This window comes from Moschus berezovskii, chromosome X (assembly GCF_049115385.1).
Source record: "Moschus berezovskii isolate FMDL1 chromosome X, NW_MosBer_1.0, whole genome shotgun sequence".
Taxonomy (NCBI): Eukaryota; Metazoa; Chordata; class Mammalia; order Artiodactyla; family Moschidae; genus Moschus; species Moschus berezovskii.
The window spans coordinates 58,693,231-58,717,474 of NC_142488.1; the positions used below are offsets into that span (position 1 = coordinate 58,693,231).

Consider the following 24,244-nt stretch of genomic DNA (forward strand, 5'->3'; position numbering starts at 1 on the left):
TCGACGTTCACTCTTGCCATCTCCTGTTTGACCACTTCCAATTTGCCTTGATTCATGGACCTAACATTCCAGGTTCCTATGCAATATTGCTCTTTACAGCACCGGACCTTGTTTCTATCATTGGTCACATCCACAGCTGGGTATTGGTTTTGCTTTTGCTCCATCCCTTTATTCCTTCTATAGTTATTTCTCCACTGAGCTCCAGTAGCATACTGGGCACCTACCGACCTGGGGAATTCCTCATTCAGTATCCTATCATTTTGCCCTTTGTTACTGTTCACGGGGTTCTCAAGGCAAGTATACTGAAGTGGTTTGCCATTCCCTTCTCCAGGGGACCACATTCGGCTGTGGTCCATGTGATTAGATCAGCTAGTTTCCTGTGATTATTATTTCAGTTTGTCTGCCCTCTGGTGCCCCCTAGCAATACCTACCGTCTTATTTCGGTTTCTCTTACCTTGGTCGTGGAAAATCTCTTCACAGCCGCTCCAGCAAAGTGCAGCTGCTGTACCTTACCTTGGACGAGGGGTATCTCCTCAAGGCCGCCCCTCCTGACCTTGAACGCGGAGTAGCTCCTCTCGGGCCTCCTGCGCCCGCGCAGCCACCGCCTGTTGCACGTGGGGTAGCTCCTCTCGGCCGCCGGCCCTGGCCTCAGGCGTGGGGTAGCTCCTCAGGGCCGCAGCTCTTTGCGTGGTTCGTTGCACCCGGGCCGGCGTCTCTCGCGTCGCGTCTGCGCCGCCGGGGCCGGCGTCTCTCGCGTCGCGTCTGCGCCGCCGGGGCCGGCGTCTCTCGCGTCGCGTCTGCGCCGCCGGGGCCGGCGTCTCTCGCGTCGCGTCTGCGCCGCCGGGGCCGGCGTCTCTCGCGTCGCGTCTGCGCCGCCGGGGCCGGCGTCTCTCGCGTCGCGTCTGCGCCGCCGGGGCCGGCGTCTCTCGCGTCGCGTCTGCGCCGCCGGGGCCGGCGTCTCTCGCGTCGCGTCTGCGCCGCCGGGGCCGGCGTCTCTCGCGTCGCGTCTGCGCCGCCGGGGCCGGCGTCTCTCGCGTCTTAGGAAGCATTATTTTGAATGAACCAAAGGAGGTGACAGAATTCTAGCTAGCTATTTAAAATCCTAAGAGATGATGCTGTAAAGTGTTGCAATCAATATGCCATCAAATTTGGAAAACGCAACAGTGGCCTGAAGACTGGAAAAGGTCAGCTTTCTTTCCAGTCCCAAAGAATGTTCAAACTACCATACAGTTATGATTATTTCACATGACAGTAAGGTTATTCTCAAAATCTTTCAAGCTAGGCCTCAGCAGTATGTGCACTGAGAGCTTCCAAATGTACAAGTTGGGTTTAGAAAATGCAGAGGAAACAGGAATTAAATTGGCAACATTCATTGAATCATAGAGAAAGCAAGGTAAAAAAAAAAATCTGCTTCATTGATTATGCTAAAGCCATAGAGTGTTTGGATCACAACAAACTGAAAAATTCTTAAAGAGATTAGAGTACCAGACCACCTTACTTGCCTTCTAAGAAACCTGTATGTAAGTCAGAAAGCAACAATTAGAACCATATGTGAAAAAACTTACTGGTTCAAAACTGGGAAAAGAGTACGACAAGGCTGTATATCACCTCCCTGCTTATTTAACTTATATGCAGGGTACGTCATGGGAAATGCCAGGGTAGGTGAATCATAAGCTGGAATCAAGATTGCCAGGAGAAATATCAGCAATCTCAGATATGAAGTTGATACTGCCCTAATGATGGAAAGGGAAGAGCAACTAAAGATCCTCTTGATGAGGGTAAAAGAAGAGAATGAAGATGCAGAGTTGACACTCAATATTCAAGTCCCATCACTTCATGGCACAGAAGGGAAAAATGCTCCAAAATCATTTTGATGGTGACTGCAGCCATGAAATGCAGTTTGTTCCTTCGAAGGAAAGTTATGACAAACCCAGACAGTGTATTAAAAAGCAAAGGCTTTATTGTGCTAAAGATTCCATGGCTCCCTCTGTTTTTAAATATCTGAAGGCAGTCCATGTAGAGATGAACAAGATTTGATTAATCTCTGTGGTTAAAAAAAGTCAAATAAATATGAAGAAACTATAGAAAGACAGATCTACGTTTAAGGGAAACTAGAGCTAGGCTGCCTTGAGAAGCATTGAGTTTCCTGTCACTGGAAGTATGTAAACAATAGCAGAAAACACTACAGAGAAGACTTAAACCATCAAGCGGCAGGGCTAGACTGAATGGACTTTAAGGTCCCTCTAGAATGTGTTCATTGAAGTAAGATAGAATGGAACAGAACTGGAGCATACCCACCCCCAACCTTCTCCTCTTGCTGTTAATGGCACAATCACCCTTATCAGAATCCATGCTCAAAAACAGAATCGCATATCTCTCTGTCACCTTATTTCCGTTCTTTCAGCTGCCATTCTCTATAGAGTCTACCTTTACATCATCACACCATCTCTTGAATTCCCTCACTCCATCCACACTGACCTTCTTTTAATTCAGTCACTATTTGCTTCTTCTCAGGTCAGCCTTCTCCTAGCTCCTGGTCATAACTATCAGAACAATAATTCTAAAATGCCATTCTAATCATATTACCCACCTGTTAAAAAGCTTTTAATGGCTCCACACTACCAATAGACAAAAAAGGACTTTATTCTGCCATTTAAAAGTTCTCCAAAATCTAGCAGTGCATCTTCCCTACTTCTCTGCATGAAAATGCTGCCCCAAACTACGACATTGAATGCTTCTAGAACAAGCCATATGCTTCAATTTCTCCCCCCCCCCGTGTCTCTTACTGCTTAAATCTATCATTCAATGTCCAGCTAAAATAACATCTTCTCTCTAAGGTTTATCATAATTCCTCTCCTATCCATCACTTTGTAGATAATTTTTCTTCTTTAAGAATACTTCTTAATAGGTTCTGCAAAGTGCATTTTTAAAAATATTTTTGTATCAATTTATCTATGGTTAAAGAAGGGCTTCTTATAAATAGTATATATTTGAATTTGGTTTATTTAAAAATCTAGTATGAGATTCCCTAAAAAACTAGGAATAAAACTACCATATGAACCAGTAATCTGACTACTGGACATATACCCTGAGGAAACCAGAATCAAAAAAGACATATGTACCCCAATATTCATTGCATCACTATTTACAGTAGCTAGGACATGGAGGCAACCTAAATATCCATCACAGATGAATGGATAAGGAACCCATGGTACATAATACACAGTGCAATATTCAGTTTAGTTCAGTTCAGTCGCTTAGTCGTGTCCGACTCTTTGTGACCACATGAATCACAGCATGCCAGGCCTCCCTGTCCATCACCAACTCCCGGAGTTCACTCAAATTCATGTCCATTGAGTCAGTGATGCCATCCAGCCATCTCATTCTCTGTCGTCCCCTTCTCCTCCCGCCCCCAATCCTTCCCAGCATGAGAGTCTTTTTCAGTGAGTCAACTCGTCACATGAGGTAGCCAAAGTATTGGAGTTTCAGCTTTAACATCAGTCCTTCCAATGAACACTCAGGATTGATCTCCTTTAGAATGGACTGGTTGGATCTCCTTGCAGTCCAAGGGAATATTACTCAGCTATAAAAAGGAATGCATTTGAGTCAGTTCTAATGAGGTGGATGAACCTAGAGCCTATTAAACCTAGAACCTAGAACCCAATGAGGTAAATCAGAAAGAGAAAAATAAATATCATATATTAACACATATATATGGAATCTAGAAAGTTAGTACTGATGAACTTATTTAAAAGGCAGCAATGTAGACACAGACAGAGAGAGCAGAATTATGGACACGGGGAGTGTCGGGGAGGAAGGAGAGGGTGAGGTGAATGGAGACAGTAGCATGGAAGCATATACATTACCATATGTAAAATATATAACCAATGGAACTTGTTGTATGACTCAGGATACTCAAACTGGAGCTCTGTAACAACCTACATGGGTGGGGAAGTGTGGGAGGTGCGGGTGAGGTTCAAGAGGGAGGGGCATATGTATACCTATAGCTAATTCATGTAGATGCATGGCAGAAACCAAAGCAATATTGTAAAGAAGTTTTCCTTCAATTAAAAATGAATACACTAAAAAAAATCCAGTCTGACAATCTCCATCCAAGCATTTTAATTTATTTGTACTTTTAAAGTGATTCTTATGGCTTTCTAGATTGTATAGTGATGATAAAAATAGCTAACATTTTTGTTTATTATGCATTTTCTACTATACTAAATATTTTAAATATATTATTTCATTTATTATATCCTTATAACCACCTCATGAAGTAGGTTGAGAATTTGTGATAATAAGCATTTTCTCAATTATACACAGAGCAGTCAAGTAATTTTCCCAGTAAAATATACACATGGAGAAAAATAGCTGCTAGGCCTGAAGATGGTTACATTTGCTCATCTCCTGCCCTCGTTCTGGACTACCTACTTGGGTTTGCACTGATCTGTACTTTATTCTAACCTTACTTCAGAAATCCTCATATCATCACTTTAAGCTTAGCCCAAGAAGGAATGATTTGAATCTGATATCCCTGTGGATGATGGAAAGGAAGAAAGTAAGAATATAAGAAGAAGTAATGATTTGGGGAGCTTACTAGTGCTAGGGCTTAAGAGGCAGACACAGGCAGAACTGAACTCATGTCCTGGATCATTTATTTCTTCACTGCATGAACTTGAACTTCATCTCTGCTGAGACTTAGTAATTAGGCTGGAATATTAAAGTAGGAGATTGTAAAAATCACAGACTTGCCAAGAAAAACCTGTCACTTTGTGTCTATATCTGTATCAGAATTCATGTCATTCCTGGTACTTTATCTGTCCTGCTGTGCAGCTTGGGGCAAACCCCTTCCTCTTTCTGGACACCACTGTCCATTACAGTGACATGAAGTTTAACTGGATATTCTCTAAAGGGCCTTTCCACACTGACAGTTTGTGAAAACACACACACACACACACACACACACACCAAAAAAAAAAAGCAAAACAAACAATGCGGGTTAATTCAGGCCAATTGTTCTGCACAATAAAAGCTAGTGGGCAATTTGGGGGCTTACACAATGACTATTTCCTTCCTTAGTCTAGAAAGGGGTAAATAGTGTTATTAATAGTTATCAACATACTGACCAAGAAATATTTCCTGTGGCCTACTCGGTGTGAGTTATGCTGAGATGGGTTCATATTTGGTAATGGTGCTAATGTGTGTGTGTGCTCAGTGTCTCAGTCATGTCTGATGCTTTGTAACCCCATGGACTGTAGCCTGCTAGGTTCCTCTGTCCATGGAATTTTCCAGGCAAGAATACGAGACTAGGTTTCCCTTCCCTTCTCCAAGTGATCTTCCTGACCCAGGGATCTAACCCAAGTCTCCGATATTTCAGGCAGATTCTTTACTAATGAGCGACCACTTACTTAATTATAAAACCCATGAAAATTTACAAAATATGTACACCCATTAATCTCATTTCATCTTCATAACAGTTTATCTAGGAGAGTACCTGTTGTTATCTTAGTTTTATGAATGAGCAAACTAAGTTTGAAATGATGTGGCAATTGGCCCCAAAATACACAGCATTTTATAATTTCAGTTATTAAACTGAAGTGCCGAGGGAATGGTTCTAAAATGGCAGAGGAATAGGATGGGGAGACCACTTTCTCCCCAAAAAATTCATTGAAAGATAATTTGAAGGCTGAGAAAATTACACAAAACAACTTCTGAATGCTGGCAGAGGACATTAGGGACCCAGAAAAGCAGCCCATTGTCTTCGAATGGAGGTAGAACAAAATATAAAAGATAAAAAGAGAGACAAAAGAGTTAGGCACAGAGAACTGTCCCGGGAAAGAAGTCTTAAAAGAGGAGAAGTTTCCAAATACCAGGAAACCCTCTCACCGGTTGGTCTGTGGGGGGTTTTAGAATCTCAGAGGGCAACATAACTGGGAAGATAAATAAATAAATAAAACCCTCAGATTACATGCCTAACATCAACTCCCAGCAGAGAAGTATCAGATGCTCGCACTCACCACCAGCAAGCGGGGGCTGAGCAGGGAGGAGTGGGCTGCATTGCTTGGGGTAAGGACCGGGTCTGAATGCCCTGAGGACAATCTGAGGGAGCTAACATGAGATAGCAACTTAAACTGTGGGACACCCAAAGAGAGAGAGGGAAAAAAAAAGAGAGAGAGAGAGAGAACTATCCCAAGAAAAGCCCTAACCTAAGCTAGGCTTCAGCAATAAGTGAATCGTGAACTTCCAGATGTTCAAGCAGGTTTCAGAAAAGGCAGAGGCACCAGAGATCAAATTGCCAACATCCGCTGGATTATGGAGAAAGCAAGAGAGTTCCAGAAAAACATCTATTTCTGCTTCATTGACTATGCCAATGCCTTTGACTGTGTGGATCACAATAAACTGTGGAACATTCTGAAAGAGATGGGAATCCCAGACCACCTGAACTGCCTCTTGAGAAACCTGTATGCAGGTCAGGAAGCAACAGTTAGAACTGGACATGGAACAACAGACTGGTTCCAAATAGGAAAAGGAGTACGTCAAGGTTGTATATTGTCACCTTGCTTATTTAACTTATATGCAGAGCACATCATGAGGAACGCTGGGCTGGAAGAAGCACAAGCTGGAATCAAGATTGCTGGGAGAAATATCAATCACCTCAGATATGCAGATGACACCACCCTTATGGCAGAAAGTGAAGAGGAACTCAAAAGCCTCTTGATGAAAGTGAAAGAAGAGAGTGAAAAGGTTGGCTTGAAGCTCAACATCCAGAAAACGAAGATAATGGCATCTGGTCCCATCACTTCATGGGAAATAGATGGGGAAACAGTGGAAACAGTGTCAGACTTTATTTTTTTGGGGGGCTCCAAAATTATTTCGGATGCTGATTGAAGCCAGGAAATTAAAAGACGCTTACTCCTTGGAAGGAAAGTTATGACCAGCCTAGATAGCATATTAAAAAGCAGAGACATTACTTTGCCAACCAAGGTCCGTCTAGTCAACGCTATGGTTTTTCCCGTGGTCATATATGGATGTGAGAGTTGGACTGTGAAGAAAACTGACCGCCGAAGAATTGATGCTTTTGAACTGTGGTGTTGGAGAAGACTCTCGAGAGTCCCTTGGACTGCAAGAAGATCCAACCAGTCCATTCTAGAGGAGATCAATCCTGGGTGTTCATTGGAAGGACTGATGCTAAAGCTGAAACTGCAATACTTTGGCCACCTCATGCAACGAGTTGACTCACTGGAAAAGACTCTGATGCTGGGAAAGGTTGGGGGCGGGAGGAGAAGGGGACGACGGAGAATGAGATGGCTGGATGGCATCACCGACTCTGTGGACATGAGTTTGAGTGAACTCTGGGAGTTGGTGATGGACAGGGAGGCCTGGCGTGCTGTGATTCATGGGGTCGCGGAGAGTCGGATACGACTGAGCGACTGAACTGAACTGAACTGAAGGCACTGCTGTTCCCTCACAGAACAAAGGACTGAGCGATTACCAGATGAGAGCTAGCAGGCTGCGGATCAGCTCACCCCCTGCAAGAGGCAGGGGGCAGGCGGGGGCCAGCCAGAGCTGGAAAGGGGCAAACTTAGCCCCAGAGACTGCATCCCCTACCAAACTGCAAACAGCCTTCCAGTTTCTAACCAAGACTTCCTGTGATTCTGGATGGTTGACATCCGGCAGGAGGGTCGCAGCCAGAGATCATCTCCCCAGAAGAGACATATGGCACACTGGAGACAGGCGTGCCCGCTGCAACCCAGGAATCCTAGCGGCTGGGACCGGGGAGGTGATAAGATGTACTCACTGCCTGTGGGGAGCGTGCTCACCAAGCACATGGTCGCCTGAGCTGCTTGGACCTGGGAAGGGCACAAAACACAGGCTCAATCAAGTCTGCGCCTTTGTGGAGTACCTGAGAATCTGAACCAGAGTGGCTTAGACCTGGGAATTGCATGCAACCCAGGGCCCGCTCCCTGCAGAGCAACCTGGAGCCTGAGCAGTGTTGATTGGGAAAGCACACATGCAGTGAGCGGGGGCAAATCCAGTATGGCCGAGACACTTCAAGGACTCCCCACACAGGCCAGTGATATTTGTTTTCAGCGTTCCTCCCTTCCCACAGCAAAACTGAACAAATGAGCCTAAACAAGAGACTACATTCACCCGCTGTGTCAGGGCAGAAATTAGACACTGAAGACACCTGCAAACAGAAGAAGACAAATAAATAGAGGGAACTGCTTTGAAAGTGAAAGGTGCAACAGATTAAAATCCCTGTAATTAACACCAATTACACGGGAAGGGGCCTATAGATCTTGAGAAGTATAAGCTGGAACAAGGAACTATCTGAAACTGAACTGACCCCACACTGCCTGCAACAGCGCCAGAGAAATTACTAGATATATGTTTACTATTATCATTTTTAAAATAATTTTAATTTTTTTCTGTTTTTAAGTCCTCTATTACTCTTTAATTTTCATTTCTATTTTGTTTTTTTTGGCCATGTTCCAGTAAAGCTATATTTGTTCACCCCTGGGCTACAGGGTCAAAAGCACCAAATAATAAATATTGCTTCTACTTCAGTTCAGTTCAGTTCAGTTCAGTCGCTCAGTCGTGACTGACTCTTTGCGACCCCATGAATCACAGCACACCAGGCCTCCCTGTCCATCACCAACTCCCACAGTTCACTCAAACTCATATCCATCGAGTCGGTGATGCCATCCAGCCATCTCATTCTCTGTCGTCCCCTTCTCCTCCCACCCCTATTCTTTCCCAGCATCAGAGTCTTTTCCAGTGAGTCAACTCTTCACATGAGGTGTCCGAAGTATTGGAGTTTCAGCTTTAGCATCATATGCCCCCAAAACTTTCAAATCAAAGAAGCCAAGTTATATTTATTATTTTTTTACAGCACTACGAATGTTGCATCATTCACACCCAATACTGAATGTGACATTTCTTTAATGTGAATGTTTACCAGACTTATTACAAATGATTTGGATGAAATCTTTGGTGTTTGCTTATCTGCTGTATTTCTTAGTGACTCTGCATTCAAACAGAGAAGGATCTGGATGTGGATGATGGGAGGGGCCTATTACCTTGCCAAAAAAAAAAAAAGACTATTTTTAAAGCAAACTTTAAAAATATTTCTTATACTTTTGGTGATTTTGTTTTTATATTGTATTCTTGAGAGTCTAAGTTCTACTCTAGATTTTTAATCTTTGCTTATGATATTTCTTATCAACTTTGTACATTTAAGAATCCAATCTTCAGTACCCATTTTTACTTAGGAGTGTGGTTACTGGCTTGACATCTCTCTCCCCCTTTTGACTCTCCTTTTTCTCCCCCAGGTCACCTCTATCTCCTCCCTCCCACTTCTCTTCTCTACCCAACTCTTTGAACCTCTGTGTGTGTTTCAGGCTGTGGAGAACACCTAGGGAACAGAGTACTGCCTAGATCTACCTCTCTCCTTTTGATTCCCCCTTTTTCTCCTCCTGCTCACCTCTATCTCCTTCCTCCCTCTTATCTTCTCTATGGAACCCCGTGAACCTCTCTGAGGCTTCCAGACTGTGGAGAGCACATAGGGAATTGTTAACTGGCTAGATTGTTCTCTCCCCTTTTGATTCTCCCTCTTCTCCTCCTGGTCACCTCTATCACCCTCCTCCCGCTTCTCTTCTCCATATAACTCTGGGAACCTCTCTGGGTGTTCCTCACTGTGGAGAATCTTTTCACCATCAACCTAGAACTTTTATCATCAGTGCTATATGGATGGAGAAGTCTTGAGGCTAGTGTAAGAATTAGACTGAAAACCAGAGTCAGGAGGCTTAAGCCCCAAATCTGGGAACACCAGAGAACTCCTGAATCCATGGAACACTAATCGATAAGAGATCATACACAAGCCTCCATACCTACACTGAAACCAAGCACCACCCAAAAGCCAACAAGTTCCAGAGCAAGATATACCACAAAAATTCTCCAGCAACACAGGAAAATAGCCCTGAGCTTCAATATGCAGGCTGCCCAAAATCACACCAAACCTACAGACATCTCAAAACTCATTACTGGACACATTATTGCACTCCAGAGAGAATAAATCCAACTCCACCCACCAGAACACCGATGCAAGCCTCCCAAACCAGGAAACTTGACAAGTCACTCGTTCAAACCCACCCACAGGGAGGAACCTCCACAACAAAAAGTAAACACAAATTGCCAGAATGCATAAAGACCACCCCAAACACAGCAATCTAAACTAGATGAAAAGGCAGAGAAATATTCAGTAGGTAAAGGAACATGATAAATGCCCACCAAGCCAAACAAAAGAGGAGGAGATAGGGAGTCTACCTGAAAAATAATTTAGAATAATGATAGTAAAAATGATCCAAAATCTTGAAAACAAAATGGAGTTACATATAAATAGCCTGGAGACAAAGATTGAGAATATGCAAGAAAGGTTTAATAAGGACCTAGAAGAAATAAAAAAGAGTCAATCAATAATGAATAATGCCATAACTGAGATCAAAAACACTCTGGAGGGAACAAACAGTAGAATAACTGAGGCAGAAGTTTGAATAAGTGAGGCTGAAGATATAACGTTAGAAATAAATGAAGCAGCTGCTACTGCTAAGTCACTTCAGTCGTGTCCGACTCTGTGCAACCCTATAGATGGAAGCCCACCAGGCTCCCCCATCCCTGGGATTCTCCAGGCAAGAACACTGGAGTGGGTTGCCATTTCCTTCTCCAAATGAAGCAGAGAGGGAGAAAATAATTAAAAGAAATAAGGACAACCTTAGGGACCCCTGGGACACTGTCAAACACCCCAAAATTCGAATCATAGGAGTCCCAGACAAAAAGAAAGCCCATGAGAAAATACTTGTGGAGATAATAGTTGAAAACTTCCCTAAAATGGGGAAGGAAATAGCCAACCAATTCCAGGAAACCCAGAGAGTCCCAAACAGGATAAACCTAAACACCCCAAGACACATATTAATCAAATGAACAAATATCAAACACAAAGAACAAATGTTAAAAGCAGCAAGGGAAAAAACAACAAATAACACACAAGGGGATTCCCATGATGTTAACAGCTAACCTTTCAATAGAAACTCTTCAAGTCAGAAGGGAATGGCAGAACATACTTAAAGAGATGAAAGAGAAAAACCTACAACCCAGATTACTGTATCCAGCAAGGATCTCACTCAAAGATGAAGGACAAATCAAAAGCCTTACAGACAAGCAAAAGCGGAGAGAATTCAGCACCATCAAATCAGCTCTTCAACAAATGCTAAAGGATCTTCTCTAGACAGGAAACACAGAAAGAGTGTCTAAATTCAAACCCAAAACAGCAAAGTTAATGGTAACGGGAACAAACTTATCAACAATTACCTTAAATGTAAATGGGTTGAATGCTCCAAACAAAAGACAAAGACTGCCTGAATGGATACAAAAGCAAGACCCCTATATATGCTGTCTATAAAGAGACCCACTTCAAAACAAGGGACACATACAGACTGAAAGTGAAGAGCCAGAAAAAGATATTTCATGTAAATGGAGACCAAAAAAGAAAAAAAAGAAAAGCAGGAGTAGCAATGCTCATATGAGATAAAATAGAATTTAAAACAAAGGCTGTGAAAAGAGACAAAGAAAGACATGACATAATGATCAAAGGATCAATCCAAGAAGAAGATATAACAATTATAAATATATATGCACCCAACATAGGAGCACCTCAATATGTAAGGCAAATGTTAACAAGTATGAAAGGGGAAGTTAACAATAACTCAGTAATAGTGGGAGACTTTAATACCCCACTCACACCTATGGATAGGTCAACTAAACAGAAAATTAGCAAGGAAACACAAACTTTAAATGACACAATGGGTCAGATAGACCTAATTGATATCTACAGGACATTTCACACCAAAGCAATGAATTTCACCTTTTTCTCAAGGGCATGCGGAACCTTTTCCAGGACAGATCACATCCTGGGCCATAAATATAGCCTTGGTAAATTAAAAACAAAAAAAAAAATGAAATCATTCCAATCATTTTTCCTGACCACGATGTAGTAAGATTATATGTCAATTACAGGGGAAAAAAATAAAAATTTCAACATATGTAGGCTAAAAAACACGCTTCTGAATAACCAACAAATCACAGAAGAAATCAAAAAAGAAATTAAAATATGCATAGAAATGAATGAAAATGAAAACAAAACGACCCAAAACCTATGGGGTACTGTAAAAGCACTGCTAAGGGGAATATTCATAGAAATACAGTTTTACCTCAAGTAACAAGAAAAAAGTCAACTAAATAACCTTGTTGGAGAAGACTCTTGAGAGTCCCTTGTACCGCAAGGAGATCCAACCAGTCCATTCTGAGGGAGATCGATCCTGGGTGTTCATTGGAAGGACTGATGCTAAAGCTGAAACTACAATACTTTGGCCACCTCATGCGACAAGTTGACTCACTGGAAAAGACTCTGATGCTGGGAAAGGTTGGGGGCGGGAGTAGAAGGGGACAACCGAGAATGAGATGGCTGGATGGCATCACCGACTCTGTGGACATGAGTTTGAGTGAACTCTGGGAGTTGGTGATGGACAGGGAGGCCTGGCGTGCTGTGATTCATGGGGTCGCGGAGAGTCAGACACGACTGAGCAACTGAACTGAACTGAACTGAACACCTAAAGCAACTAGAAAAAGGAAGAAATGAGGAACCCCAGAGTAGGTAGAAGGAAAGAAATCTTAAAAATTAGGACAGAAATAAATATGAAAGAAACAAAAGAAACCATAGTAAAAATCAACAAAGCTAAAAGCTGGTTCTTTGAGAGAATAAATAAAATTGACAAAACATTAGCCAGACTTATCCAGAAAGAAAGGGAGAAGAATCAAATCAACAAAATTAGAAATGAAAATGGAGACATCACAACAGAGAACACAGAAATACAAAGGATCATAAGAGACTACTATCAGCAGCTATATGCCAATAAAATGGACAACTTGGAAGAAGTGGACAAATTCTTAGAAATGTATAACTTTCCGTAACTGAACCAGGAAGAAATAGAAAATCTGAACAGACCCATCACAAACATGGAAATCAAAACTGTAATCAGAAATCTTCCAGCAAACAAAAGCCCAGGACCAGACGCCTTCACCGCTGAATTCTACCAAAAATTTAGAGAAGAGCCAACACCTATCCTACTCAAACTCTTCCAGAAAATTGCAGAGAAAGGTAAACTTCCAAACTCATTCTATGAGGCCACCATCACCCTAATACCAAGACCAGAAAAAGATACCACAGAAAAAGAAAACTACAGGCCAATATCACTGATGAATAAGATGCAAAAATCCTTAACAAAATTCTAGCAAACAGAACCCAACAACATATTAAAAAGATCATACCTCATGACCAAGTGAGCTTTATCCCAGAAATGTAAGGATTCTTTAATATCCGCAAATCAATCAATGTAGCAAACCACATTAACAAATTGCAAGATAAAATACATATGATTATCTCAATAGATGCAGAGAAAGACTTTTACAAAATTCAACATCCATTTATGATTAAAAAATAACCTCCAGAAAGCAAGAATAGAAGCAAAATAGCTCAGCATAATAAAAGCTATATATGACAAACCTACAGCAAGCATTATCCTCGACGGTGAACATCTGAAAGCATTTCTCCTAAAGTCAGGAACAGGACAGGGTGCCCACTTTACCCACTACTATTAAACATAGTTTTGGATGATTTGGCCACAGCAGTCAGAGCAGAAAAAGAAGTAAAAGGAATCCAGATTGGAAAAGAAGAATTAAAACTCTCACTGTTTGCAGATGACATGATCCTCTACATAGGAAACCCTAAAGACTCCACCAGAAAATTACTAGAGCTAAGTAATAAATATAGTAAACTTGAAGGATACAAAATTAACACACAGAATTCCCTTGCATTCCTATACACTAACAATGAGAAAACAGAAAGAGAAATTAAGGAAACAATTCCATTCACCATTACAACGAAAAGAATAAAATACTTAAGAATATATCTACCTAAAGAAACAAAAGACTTATATATTGAAAACTATAAAAGACTGATGAAAGAAATCAAAGAGGACACAAATAGATGGAGAAATATACTGTGTTCATGGATCGGAAGAATCAATATAGTGAAAATGAGTATACTACCCAAAGCAATCTATAGATTCAATGAAATCCCTATCAAGCTACCAATGGTATTTTTCACAGAACTAGAGCAAATAATTTCACAATTTGTATGGAAATACAAAAAGCCTCAAATAGCCAAATAAATCTTGAGAAAGAAGAATGGAACTGGAGGAATCAACCTGTCTGACTTCATGCTATACTACAAAGCTACAGTCATCAAGACCGTATGGTACTGGCACAGACAGAAATATAGATCAATGGGACAAAAGAGAAAGCCCAGTGATAAATCCTCTCAACTGTGGACACCTTATCTTTGACAAACGAGACAAAAATATACAGTGGAGAAAAGACAATCTTTTTAACAAGCAGTTCTGGGAAAACTGCCCAACCACTTGTAAAAGAATGAAACTAGTATACTTTCTAACACCATACACAAGAATAAACTAAAAATGGATTAAAGATCTAAATATAAGACCAGAAACTATGAAACTCCTAAAGGAATACACAGGCAAAACAGTCTCCGACATAACAGCAGGATCCTCTATGACCCAACTCCCAGAGTATTGGAAATAAAAGCAAAAATAAACAAATGGGACCTAATTAAACTTAAAACTTTTGCACAATGAAGGAAACTATAAGCAAAGTGAAAAGACAGCTTTCAAAATGAAAGAAAATAATAGCAATCGGAGCAACTGACATAGATTTAATCTCAAAGATATACAAGCAACTCCTGAAGCTCAATTCCAGAAAAATAAATGACCCAATCATGGGGAACACATGTAAACCCATGGCTGATTCATGTGAATGTATGGCAAAAATCACTACAATACTGTAAAGTAATTAGCCTCCAATTAAAATAAATAAATAAAGTGAAATGCCATACCAGCACCCAAAATGTCTTAATCCTTCTTTACTATTTTATAGTTATATTTTAAAGTAACTGACATAAAATAATTGACATATCACTTATAATTTAATAAAAATTAAAAATTTATGACTAAATACATAAAGTTGTCATAACTGACAATTTATAGAGATTTTATATCTAAATTCATACAGTAGAATGGTCTTCCTACACCCAAGAAACTTATAGTTTAGTTAGGAAAGCCAGACATAAATTCACTGATGTACAGTGTGCTAAGTGGCTTCAGTCATGTCCGACTCTTTGAGACTCCATGGACTGTAGCCTGCCAGGCCCTTCTGTCCATGGGACTCTCTGTGCGAGAATACCTGAGTGGGTTGCCATGCCCACTGATAAAAATTAAGTTCAGTTCAGTTCAGTCACTCAGTCATGTCCCAATCTTTACGACCCCATGAACTGCATCATGCCAGGCATCACTGTCCATCACCAGCTCCCAGAGTTTATGATGCCATCCAACCATCTTGCCCTCTGTCGTCCTCTTCTCCTGCCCTCAATCTTTCCCAGCATCAGGGTTTTATCAAATGAGTCAGCTCTTTTCATCAGGTGGCCAAAGTATTGGAGTTTCAGCTTCAGCATCAGTCCTTCCAATGACTATTCAGGACTGATTTCCTTTAGGATGGACTAGGCGGATCTCCTTGAATAAGAAAAGGCAATCTTGATTCCAGCTTGTGCTTCCTCCAGCCCAGCCTTTCTCATCATGTACTCTTCATATAAGTTAAATAAGCAGGGTGATAATATACAGCTTTGACATATGCCTTTTCTTATTTGAGGAGATAAGGGGCTTTGAGCCAAGGGACTCTCAAGAGTCTTCTCCAACACCACAGTTCAAAAGCATCAATTCTTCGGTACTCAGCTTTCTCTATAGTTCAACTCTCACATGCATACATGACTACTGGAAAAACCATAGCCTTGACTAGACAGACCTTTCTTGGCAAAGTAATATCTCTGCTTTTCAATATGCTGTCTATGTTGGTCATAACTTTCCTTCTAGGGAGTAAGCATCTTTTAATTTCATGGCTGCAATCACCATCTGTAGTGACTTTGGAGTCACCCAAAATAAAGTCAGCCATTGCTTCCACTATTTCCCCATCTATTTCCCATGAAGCGATGGGACCGGATGCCATGATCTTTTTTTTTTTTTTTTTTCTGAATGTTGAGCTTTAAGCCAACTTTTTCACTCTCCTCTTTCACTTTCATCAAGCGACTCTGTAGTTCTTCTTCACTTTCTGGCATAAAGGTGGTGTCCTCTGCATATCTGAAGTTATTGATATTTCTCCCTGCAATCTTGATTCCAGATTGTGCTTCCTCCAGCCCAGTCTTTCTCATCATGTACTCTGCATATAAGTTAAATAAGCAGGGTGACAATATACAGCCTTGACATATGCCTTTTCTTATTTGAAACCAACCTGTTGTTCCATGTCCAGTTCTAACTGTTGTTTCCTGACTTGCATACAGGTTTCTCAAGAGGCAGGTCAGGTGGTCTGGTATTCTCATCTCTTGAAGAATTTTCCACAGTTTATTGTGATCCACACAGTCAAAGGCTTTGGCATAGTCAATAAAGCAGAAATAGATATTTTTCTGGAACTCTCTTGCTTTTTCGATGATCCATCAGATGTTGACAATTTGATCTCTGGTTCCTCTACCTTTTCTAAAACCAGCTTGAATTACCAGATGATTGGTATACAGTGAGAGCAATGGGGAGGTATCTCTTCCTTTGAAGAGATAGGATTTTCCTTGGGCCTTGAGCATAGCTTGGATGGAAGGAGAGAAAGAGTGTAAGCCTTTCAAACAGGAAGTATCCTATAAGATGTAGAGGAATAGGATGACCAAAGCATGTTTAAGGAATGAGTAAATAGGTTTAGTTTGGGCTAGAGGATATGGGAGAGTAATATTAAAATATTTGGGTAAATCTACATGGTGGAAGGCCTGGAATTACAGGATGTTTACCTGCCACAAGACCCTAGTATGCAATTACTCTGTGAGGAACACTATGTGGATAATGAAAATACACATGAATTGCCAAAAGCTACATATCCCATGGTATAGCTAAGATTTTACTTTGGCTTTCTACCTCCTCAGTCAGTGTCTTTCCAGCAAAATTCAGTGTCCAATGTTTCGCCTACTTCAGGACAGCAGGAAGCAATGAATTTTACCAAACAGTAGAATGAGTGGAGAGATTCATTTTTCACTACTGAGGCTCTTCAAAGCATCTGGTCAGTAATCTTAACCTTTCATTTTTGGAGGATTTGGGATATTGATGGTCAGCATCACTTCCTTAATTCTTTCTCAGAAAGATGTGCAATCAAGGTATTATATTCCTTACTGCCTCATTCCTTCTTCAACACTCCCCAGATTCAGTATCAACTGGGGAGTTCCTCAAGAACATAAGATCCAGACAAGGAAAAGTTGACAGATTTTTTGTGTCAACTATAATAAGACATCAAATCACAACATTTTGTCCTCTTCTGAAAGTGAAAAGTGAAAGTCAGTCGTGTCCAAATTTTTGCGACCCCATGGACTATAACCTGCCAGGCTCCTCTGTCCATGGAATTCTCCATGCCAGAATACTGTAGTGAGTAACTGTTCCCTTCTCCAGGGGATCTTTGTAACCCAGGGATCGATCCCAGGTCTCCTGCATTGCAGGCAAATTCTTTACTGTCTGAGCCACCAGTCACATTTTAACTTGATGCCTTTTAAAGTAAATGTAAAGTTGAAAAATGAGGGAAGACTTTTTGTAACTAAATCACCCTTGAAGTTCCAGGAATTGTCTTCACCATTGTCTCTTTTTCTTTCAGTCTCAGATGCCTTGCTGCTTCCTCTGTTCTCATTTCTTTTCCTCTCCTCGTTTCCAAATTCCCAGATGTTCATTCACTGATGTCCTTTGTTAGCAAACCATAGTCACTGATCAATCACTAGATTTTGGGGTGTAACACTACCAAGAATGTTATCTAAAGTACAGGGCTTTCATATGTGTCTGGCTACTGATTAACTGAAAAATATCTTTCCTAACTACTGGTTGAAGTTTCAGCATGAGAAAATTAAAATGGCTTCATAGAATCTGTCTTTAACTTGGAGTGAAACCAAAGAACCAAGCTGTTCCTCTGACACGGATGAGAAGACCCATCTCAGAAATATCTGAACCCACTCAGAATTTCAAAAGAACATGAGCTCAAGGCCCAAATCCTGGGAGATGCCTTCTGTAGAGGCAGTTGGAGTGCTACAGGGAAAATACAAAATCCTTGTCCATTTTCATGTTATCCCACGCAGATCTAATCTCATATTCTAAGAAAGGCATCTCTTAATCAAATGTTGAGTAAATATAAATGGGAAAAGAGCACCTCAAAAGCATTTTATATTTTATTTTTAGCTCAGTTAACCCCCAGAGCCATTAACTGAACTGTAGCTTCAGGGCTTCCCTGGAGGGAAGCTCAAAGGCTTTTGTGCCTCCATAGACCAAGCTCCTTATCTTTCTTCAGTGCTGAAAGAGTTTAGGGCTTGAACTTTAAAACAAAAAACATACAGTCCTTATTTCCATATTTGATCAATGCACAAGTATTACCAAAGCCTGATTTCTTTTCAAAACCAGGCTTTATTTTTTTCAGCCGCAAAGCCCCAGAAGTCTGACCTAAATGAACTGGCTATTGTTAAGCCAAGTCTAACTGAACTGAACTGTTGCATGTTGAAATGTACTTTCTAGACAGAAAGAACTTTTGGAAATTATAATTATATCCACAACTCTCCTTTTGAACATTATTCCAGTTATATTTTTATGAACTTGAGGAAGTCACAGCCTCTTTCTAGTTCTATGTTCTTTATATGATATGAGAGAAGAAAAGGGTAAATTAAGTCAATGGCTCTGAAACTTTGTGGAACATCAGAATCACAGGAGGAGCATGCTAAAAATACACATGCCAAAGCATCAGCCATAATATTTCTTATGATTTACTAGGCTTGAGGTACAGCTCTGGGTGCTAAAATTTTAATAAACTTTCCAGGTGATTTTGATGGACACCACAGGGATCATTGCTCTCTAAATTGCTATCCATATATAAAATCAAGAAACTGATATATCATGTAGAAATGTTGATATGTAACTGGGCTACTCAATTTACCAAGAGCTTCACATATATTACTTAATGCACTGAAACTGGTCAGATCTCTAAAAACACTAGCTGATGATGAGGATTGTAACTAAAATAGAAAGAAGATTAATAAAAGTCACGAATGAAAATCAGGGCTAGACATGTGAGATAAAATTTGAATAGCAATATCTAGAGCCCTTCATCAATAAGGTTTTATAGTTTTGACAATATTCAACATATCACTGACTTAGAAGTAGAAAAACATATACCATTCTTTTTTATTTTATTTTTTAATTTTAATTTTAACTTTAAAAAATTTATTGGGCAAGCCCAGCAGTATGTGGGATCTTAGTTCCCTGACCAAGGATCAAACTTGCGCTCCCTGAATTGAAATCAGAGTCTTACTGGGCTGCCTGGGAACTCCCCTGTCATATTCAAGCTATGGAAAAAGATTTAGATGATGGTCACCTGATGAGACAGAGATAAAGTTTGGATTAAAATTATTTAAAGTGTCCCAGTTATGAGTGTAAATTGACACAGTCACATTGGAAAATAGTATGGAGATTACTTTAAAAACTAAAAATATAGCTACCATATCACTGAGCAATCTTAATATTGGGAATATACCAAGAGAAGGCATAATTCAAAAAGATTCATACACCACAATTTTATAGCAGTACTAGTTACAATCACCAGGATATGGAAGCAACTTAAATGTTCAACAGAGGAATGGATAAAGAAGATGTGGTACATATATAAATGGAATATTACTCAACTATAAAAACAAAACAGCAGATTTGGAAAACTCAGCAGTGGCCACAGCACTGGAAGAGGTCAGTCTTCATTCCAATCCCAAAGAAAGAAAATGCCAAAGAATGCTCAAACTACAGCACAATTGCACTCATCTCACACGCTAGTAAAGTCATGCTCAAAATTCTCCAAGCCAGGCTTCAGCAGTATGTAAACCGTGAACTCCCAGATGTTCAAGCAGGTTTTAGAAAAGGCAGAGGCACCAGAGATCAAATTGCCAACATCCGCTGGATCATGGAGAAAGCAAGAGAGTTCCAGAAAAACATCTATTTCTGCTTCATTGACTATGCCAAAGCCTTTGACTGTGTGGATCACAATAAACTGTGGAACATTCTGAAAGAGATGGGAATCCCAGACCACCTGACCTGCCTCTTGAGAAACCTGTATGCAGGTCAGGAAGCAACAGTTAGAACTGGACATGCAACAACAGACTGGTTCCAAATAGGAAAAGGTGTACGTCAAGGTTGTATATTGTCACCTTGCTTATTTAACTTATATGCAGAGTACATCATGAGGAACGCTGGGCTGGAAGAGGCACAAGCTGGAATCAAGATTGCTGGGAGAAATATCAATAACCTCAGATATGCAGATGACACTACCCTTATGGCAGAAAGTGAAGAGGAACTCAAAAGCCTCTTGATGAAAGTGAAAGAGGAGAGTGAAAAGGTTGGCTTGAAGCTCAACATTCAGAAAACAAAGATCATGGCATCTGGTCCCATCACTTCATGGGAAATAGATGGAAAAACAGTGGAAACAGTGTCAGACTTTATTTTTTTGGGCTCCAAAATCACTGCAGATGCTGATTGCAGCCATGAAATTAAAAGACGCTTGCTCCTTGGAAGGAAAGTTATGACCAACCTTGATAGTACATTAAAAAGCAGAGACATTACTTTGCCAACCAAGGTCCGTCTAGTCAAGGCAATGGTTTTTCCCGTGGTCATGTATGGATGTGAGAGTTGGACTGTGAAGAAAGCTGATCGCCGAAGAATTGATGCTTTTGAACTGTGGTGTTGGAGAAGACTCTTGAGAGTCCCTTATACTGCAAGGAGATCCAACCAGTCTATTCTAAAGGAGATCAATCCTGGATGTTCATTGGAGGGACTGATGCGAAAGCTGAAACTGCAATACTTTGGCCACCTCATGCGACGAGTTGACTCACTGGAAAAGACTCTGATGCTGGGAAAGGTTGGGGGTGGGAGGAGAAGGGGACGACGGAGAATGAGATGGCTGGATGGCATCACCGACTCTGTGGACGTTGGTTTGAGTGTACTCCGGGAATTGGTGGTGGACAGGGAGGCCTGGCGTGCTGTGATTCATGGGGTCGCGGAGAGTCGGACACGACTGAGCAACTGGACTGAACTGACTGATAAAAACAAATGAAGCTCGGCCATTTGTAGAGTCCTGGATGTACCTAGAGAGTCTCACAGAGAGTAAAGTAAGTCAGAAAGGGAGAATCAAATGGTATATATTAATGAATATATGTGGAATCTAAAAAAATGGTTTAGATGATCTCATTGCAAAGCAGAAATAGAGACACAAATGTAAAGAACAAATGTATAGATAACTGACATAAGGGATGATCCCATATGGCAGAAAGTTAAGAAGGACTAAAGAGCCTTTTAATGAAAGTGAAGGAGGAGAGTGAAAAAGTTGGCTTAAAGCTCAACATTCAGAAAACTAACTTCATGGTATACGATCCCATCATTTCAAGGCAAATAGATGGGGAAACAGTGGAAAGAGTAGCAGATTTTTTTTTGAGGGGCTCCAAAATCACTGTAGATGGTGATTGCAGCCATGAAATTAAAAGATGCTTACTCCCTAGAAGGAAAGTTATGACCAACATAGACAGCATATTAAAAAGCAGAGACATTACTTTGCCAAGAAAGGTCTGTCTAGTCAAGGCTATGGTTTTTCCAGTAGTCATGTATGTATGTAAGAGTTGGACTATAAAGAAAGCTGAGTGTTAAAGAACTGATGCTTTTGAACTGTGGTGTTAGAGAAGACTCTTGAGAGTCCCTTGAACTGCAAGGAGATCCAACCAGTCCATCCTAAAAAAGATCAGTACTGAGTGTTCATTTGAAGGACTGATGTTGAAGCTGAAACTCCAATACTTTGGCCACCTGATGCAAAGAGCTGACTCATTGGAAAAGACCCTGATGCTGGGAAAGATAGAAGCTGTGAGAAGAAGGGGATGACAGAGGATGAGATGGTTGGATGACATCACCCACTCAATGCACATGAGTTTGAGTAAACTCTGGGAGTTGGTGATGGACAGGGAGGCCTGGCATGCTGTAGCTCCATGAGGTCGCAAAGAGTTGGACATGACTGAGCAACTGAACTGAACTGAACTGAACTGAGGAGTAGCGGAAGGATTTGGGTGATTGGGGTGGACATATATATGCCATTGGTATTATTTATAAAATAGGTAGAAACCTGTATGTGGCTCCAGAAACAACATTTAGAAACCTTTATGGAACAACTGAATGGTTCAGGATTGAGAAAGGAGTATGACAAGGCTGTAATTGTTTATTTGGTAACTAATGAAAGCATACTATATAGCACAGGGAATTCTTCTTAATGTACTGTGGTAACCTGAATGTGAAAGAAGTCCAACAGGGAGGGAATATATGTATTAATGTATGGCTAATTCATTTTGCTGTATAGTAGAAACTAACACAACATTGTGAAGCAACTATACTCCTATAAAAATTAATTTAAAAAAGTCCCAGTTATGACTCTATGTGATAAGAAATCTGCATGAAATTCCTTGCCCCTCTAAACACCATATACCTCAGGGTTGCTTGAAAACATCTTTTTAAAATCAAGGTCTGGTACATAGACTGTCTTTATGAGAATAATAGACCCCAGCCTTCTCCTAAATGCTGCTCTTGTCCAGAGTGTTCTAGACAATACAGTTAGTCTCCATGGCAACCTCGGCTTTGGTTCAGCCTGAGGGTTAGAATGACTTCATTGCTCACACCTGATAAGGGGAGATGGGATTTACTGAATTGAGAAGGTTCTTATTCTGAATAGTAACAGAATGAATGAGCAGCCATATTTGTTTCTGCTGTGAAAGTTGGCCTTGTAGTCCCCAGAACCCATGTCTTAAACAGACCCCACAGGGTACTTGTGGTGTCTCTTGTCCCTGCTTCCTTCATCTTTTGAAGACTTTGAGGCTTGAAGGTTGGAAAGACCCAACAAAAGCACCTTTTTACATGGTCATATTTATATGTTCCCATGTGATGACACTTTCCCTAGAGTCGGAGTGTCCCTTATTATACAGAGGATAGTTTGGTCTGATCAAGTGCTCAGTGACAAAAATTGGCCCAATAAATGGAAGTCATCGGAGGCAGATATTTTTTTACTAAATAAGGAAGAAAGTATATAATATTTACCAAGGATTCACTATACACCAAGCCCTGTACAAGGTAGTTTTTACTTTTGTTATCTTGTTTATCATCCTTCAGACAAACTTATAAGGAATGCATTAACAGCCCTGTTCAGCAGATGGAAAAAGAAAAGATTGCAATTGAATGAAGTGAAATGATTGAGAATATATCACTCAGCTGACAAGGAGCAGTACCAGAATTCAAACCTAGACTTCTCAGAGTCCAGAGGCTTTCTCCTACATTTTATTCTAACATATTTAAAGTTTTACATCGAAATCTATGACATATTTTGAGCTAATTTTGTATCAAATGTGAGTTTTAGGTTTAGGTTCACAGTGAGTCTTTTTTTTTTTTTTAACATGTAGAGGTGAAGGTTTAGATCCTGATGATCTGGCATAAGAATATTGTGTTGCCATGTTTAGGTGGGAGAGAGGCTGAACTGCATGTCTTCACAGGTGATTATCATATTTGACCAGACGAAGGGTACTTCTTCCATTCTAAAATAAATGGGGGCTCTTATGTTTGGAGAAGGACAGTATGTTCAAGATTATTTTATCAGTAGTATAAAGTGGTCTAGTATCTTAAAGTAAGTGTCCCTGCCTGAAGTCTTCATTTACTCCAAGAAAAGAAAACATATGTCCACAAAAAAAAAAAAAAAATTTACATTAAAATTCATAATAGTTCCAAAGTGGGGAAAAAGACAATTGTATTAGATTTCTAGGGCTGATATAAAAAATTACCACAAACTGGCTGTCTTAAAGTAACAGAAATTTATTGCCTGGAAGCTGTAAGTTCAAACTTAAGACGTTGGCAAGATTGGTTCTTTCTGAGGGCTGTAAGCAAGAATATTCTCCATGTCTCTTCCTAACTTATGGTGAACTGTTGGCAATCTTTGG

The 24,244-nt window shown here is 40.5% G+C and overlaps 1 pseudogene; it reads right to left on the bottom strand.

Moving 5' to 3' along the window:
• LOC129563911 (granulocyte-macrophage colony-stimulating factor receptor subunit alpha-like) overlaps positions 1–7,832 on the bottom strand; it is a 54,873-nt pseudogene extending 47,041 nt beyond the window's left edge.
• Positions 7,833–24,244: the final 16,412 nt, after the last annotated feature.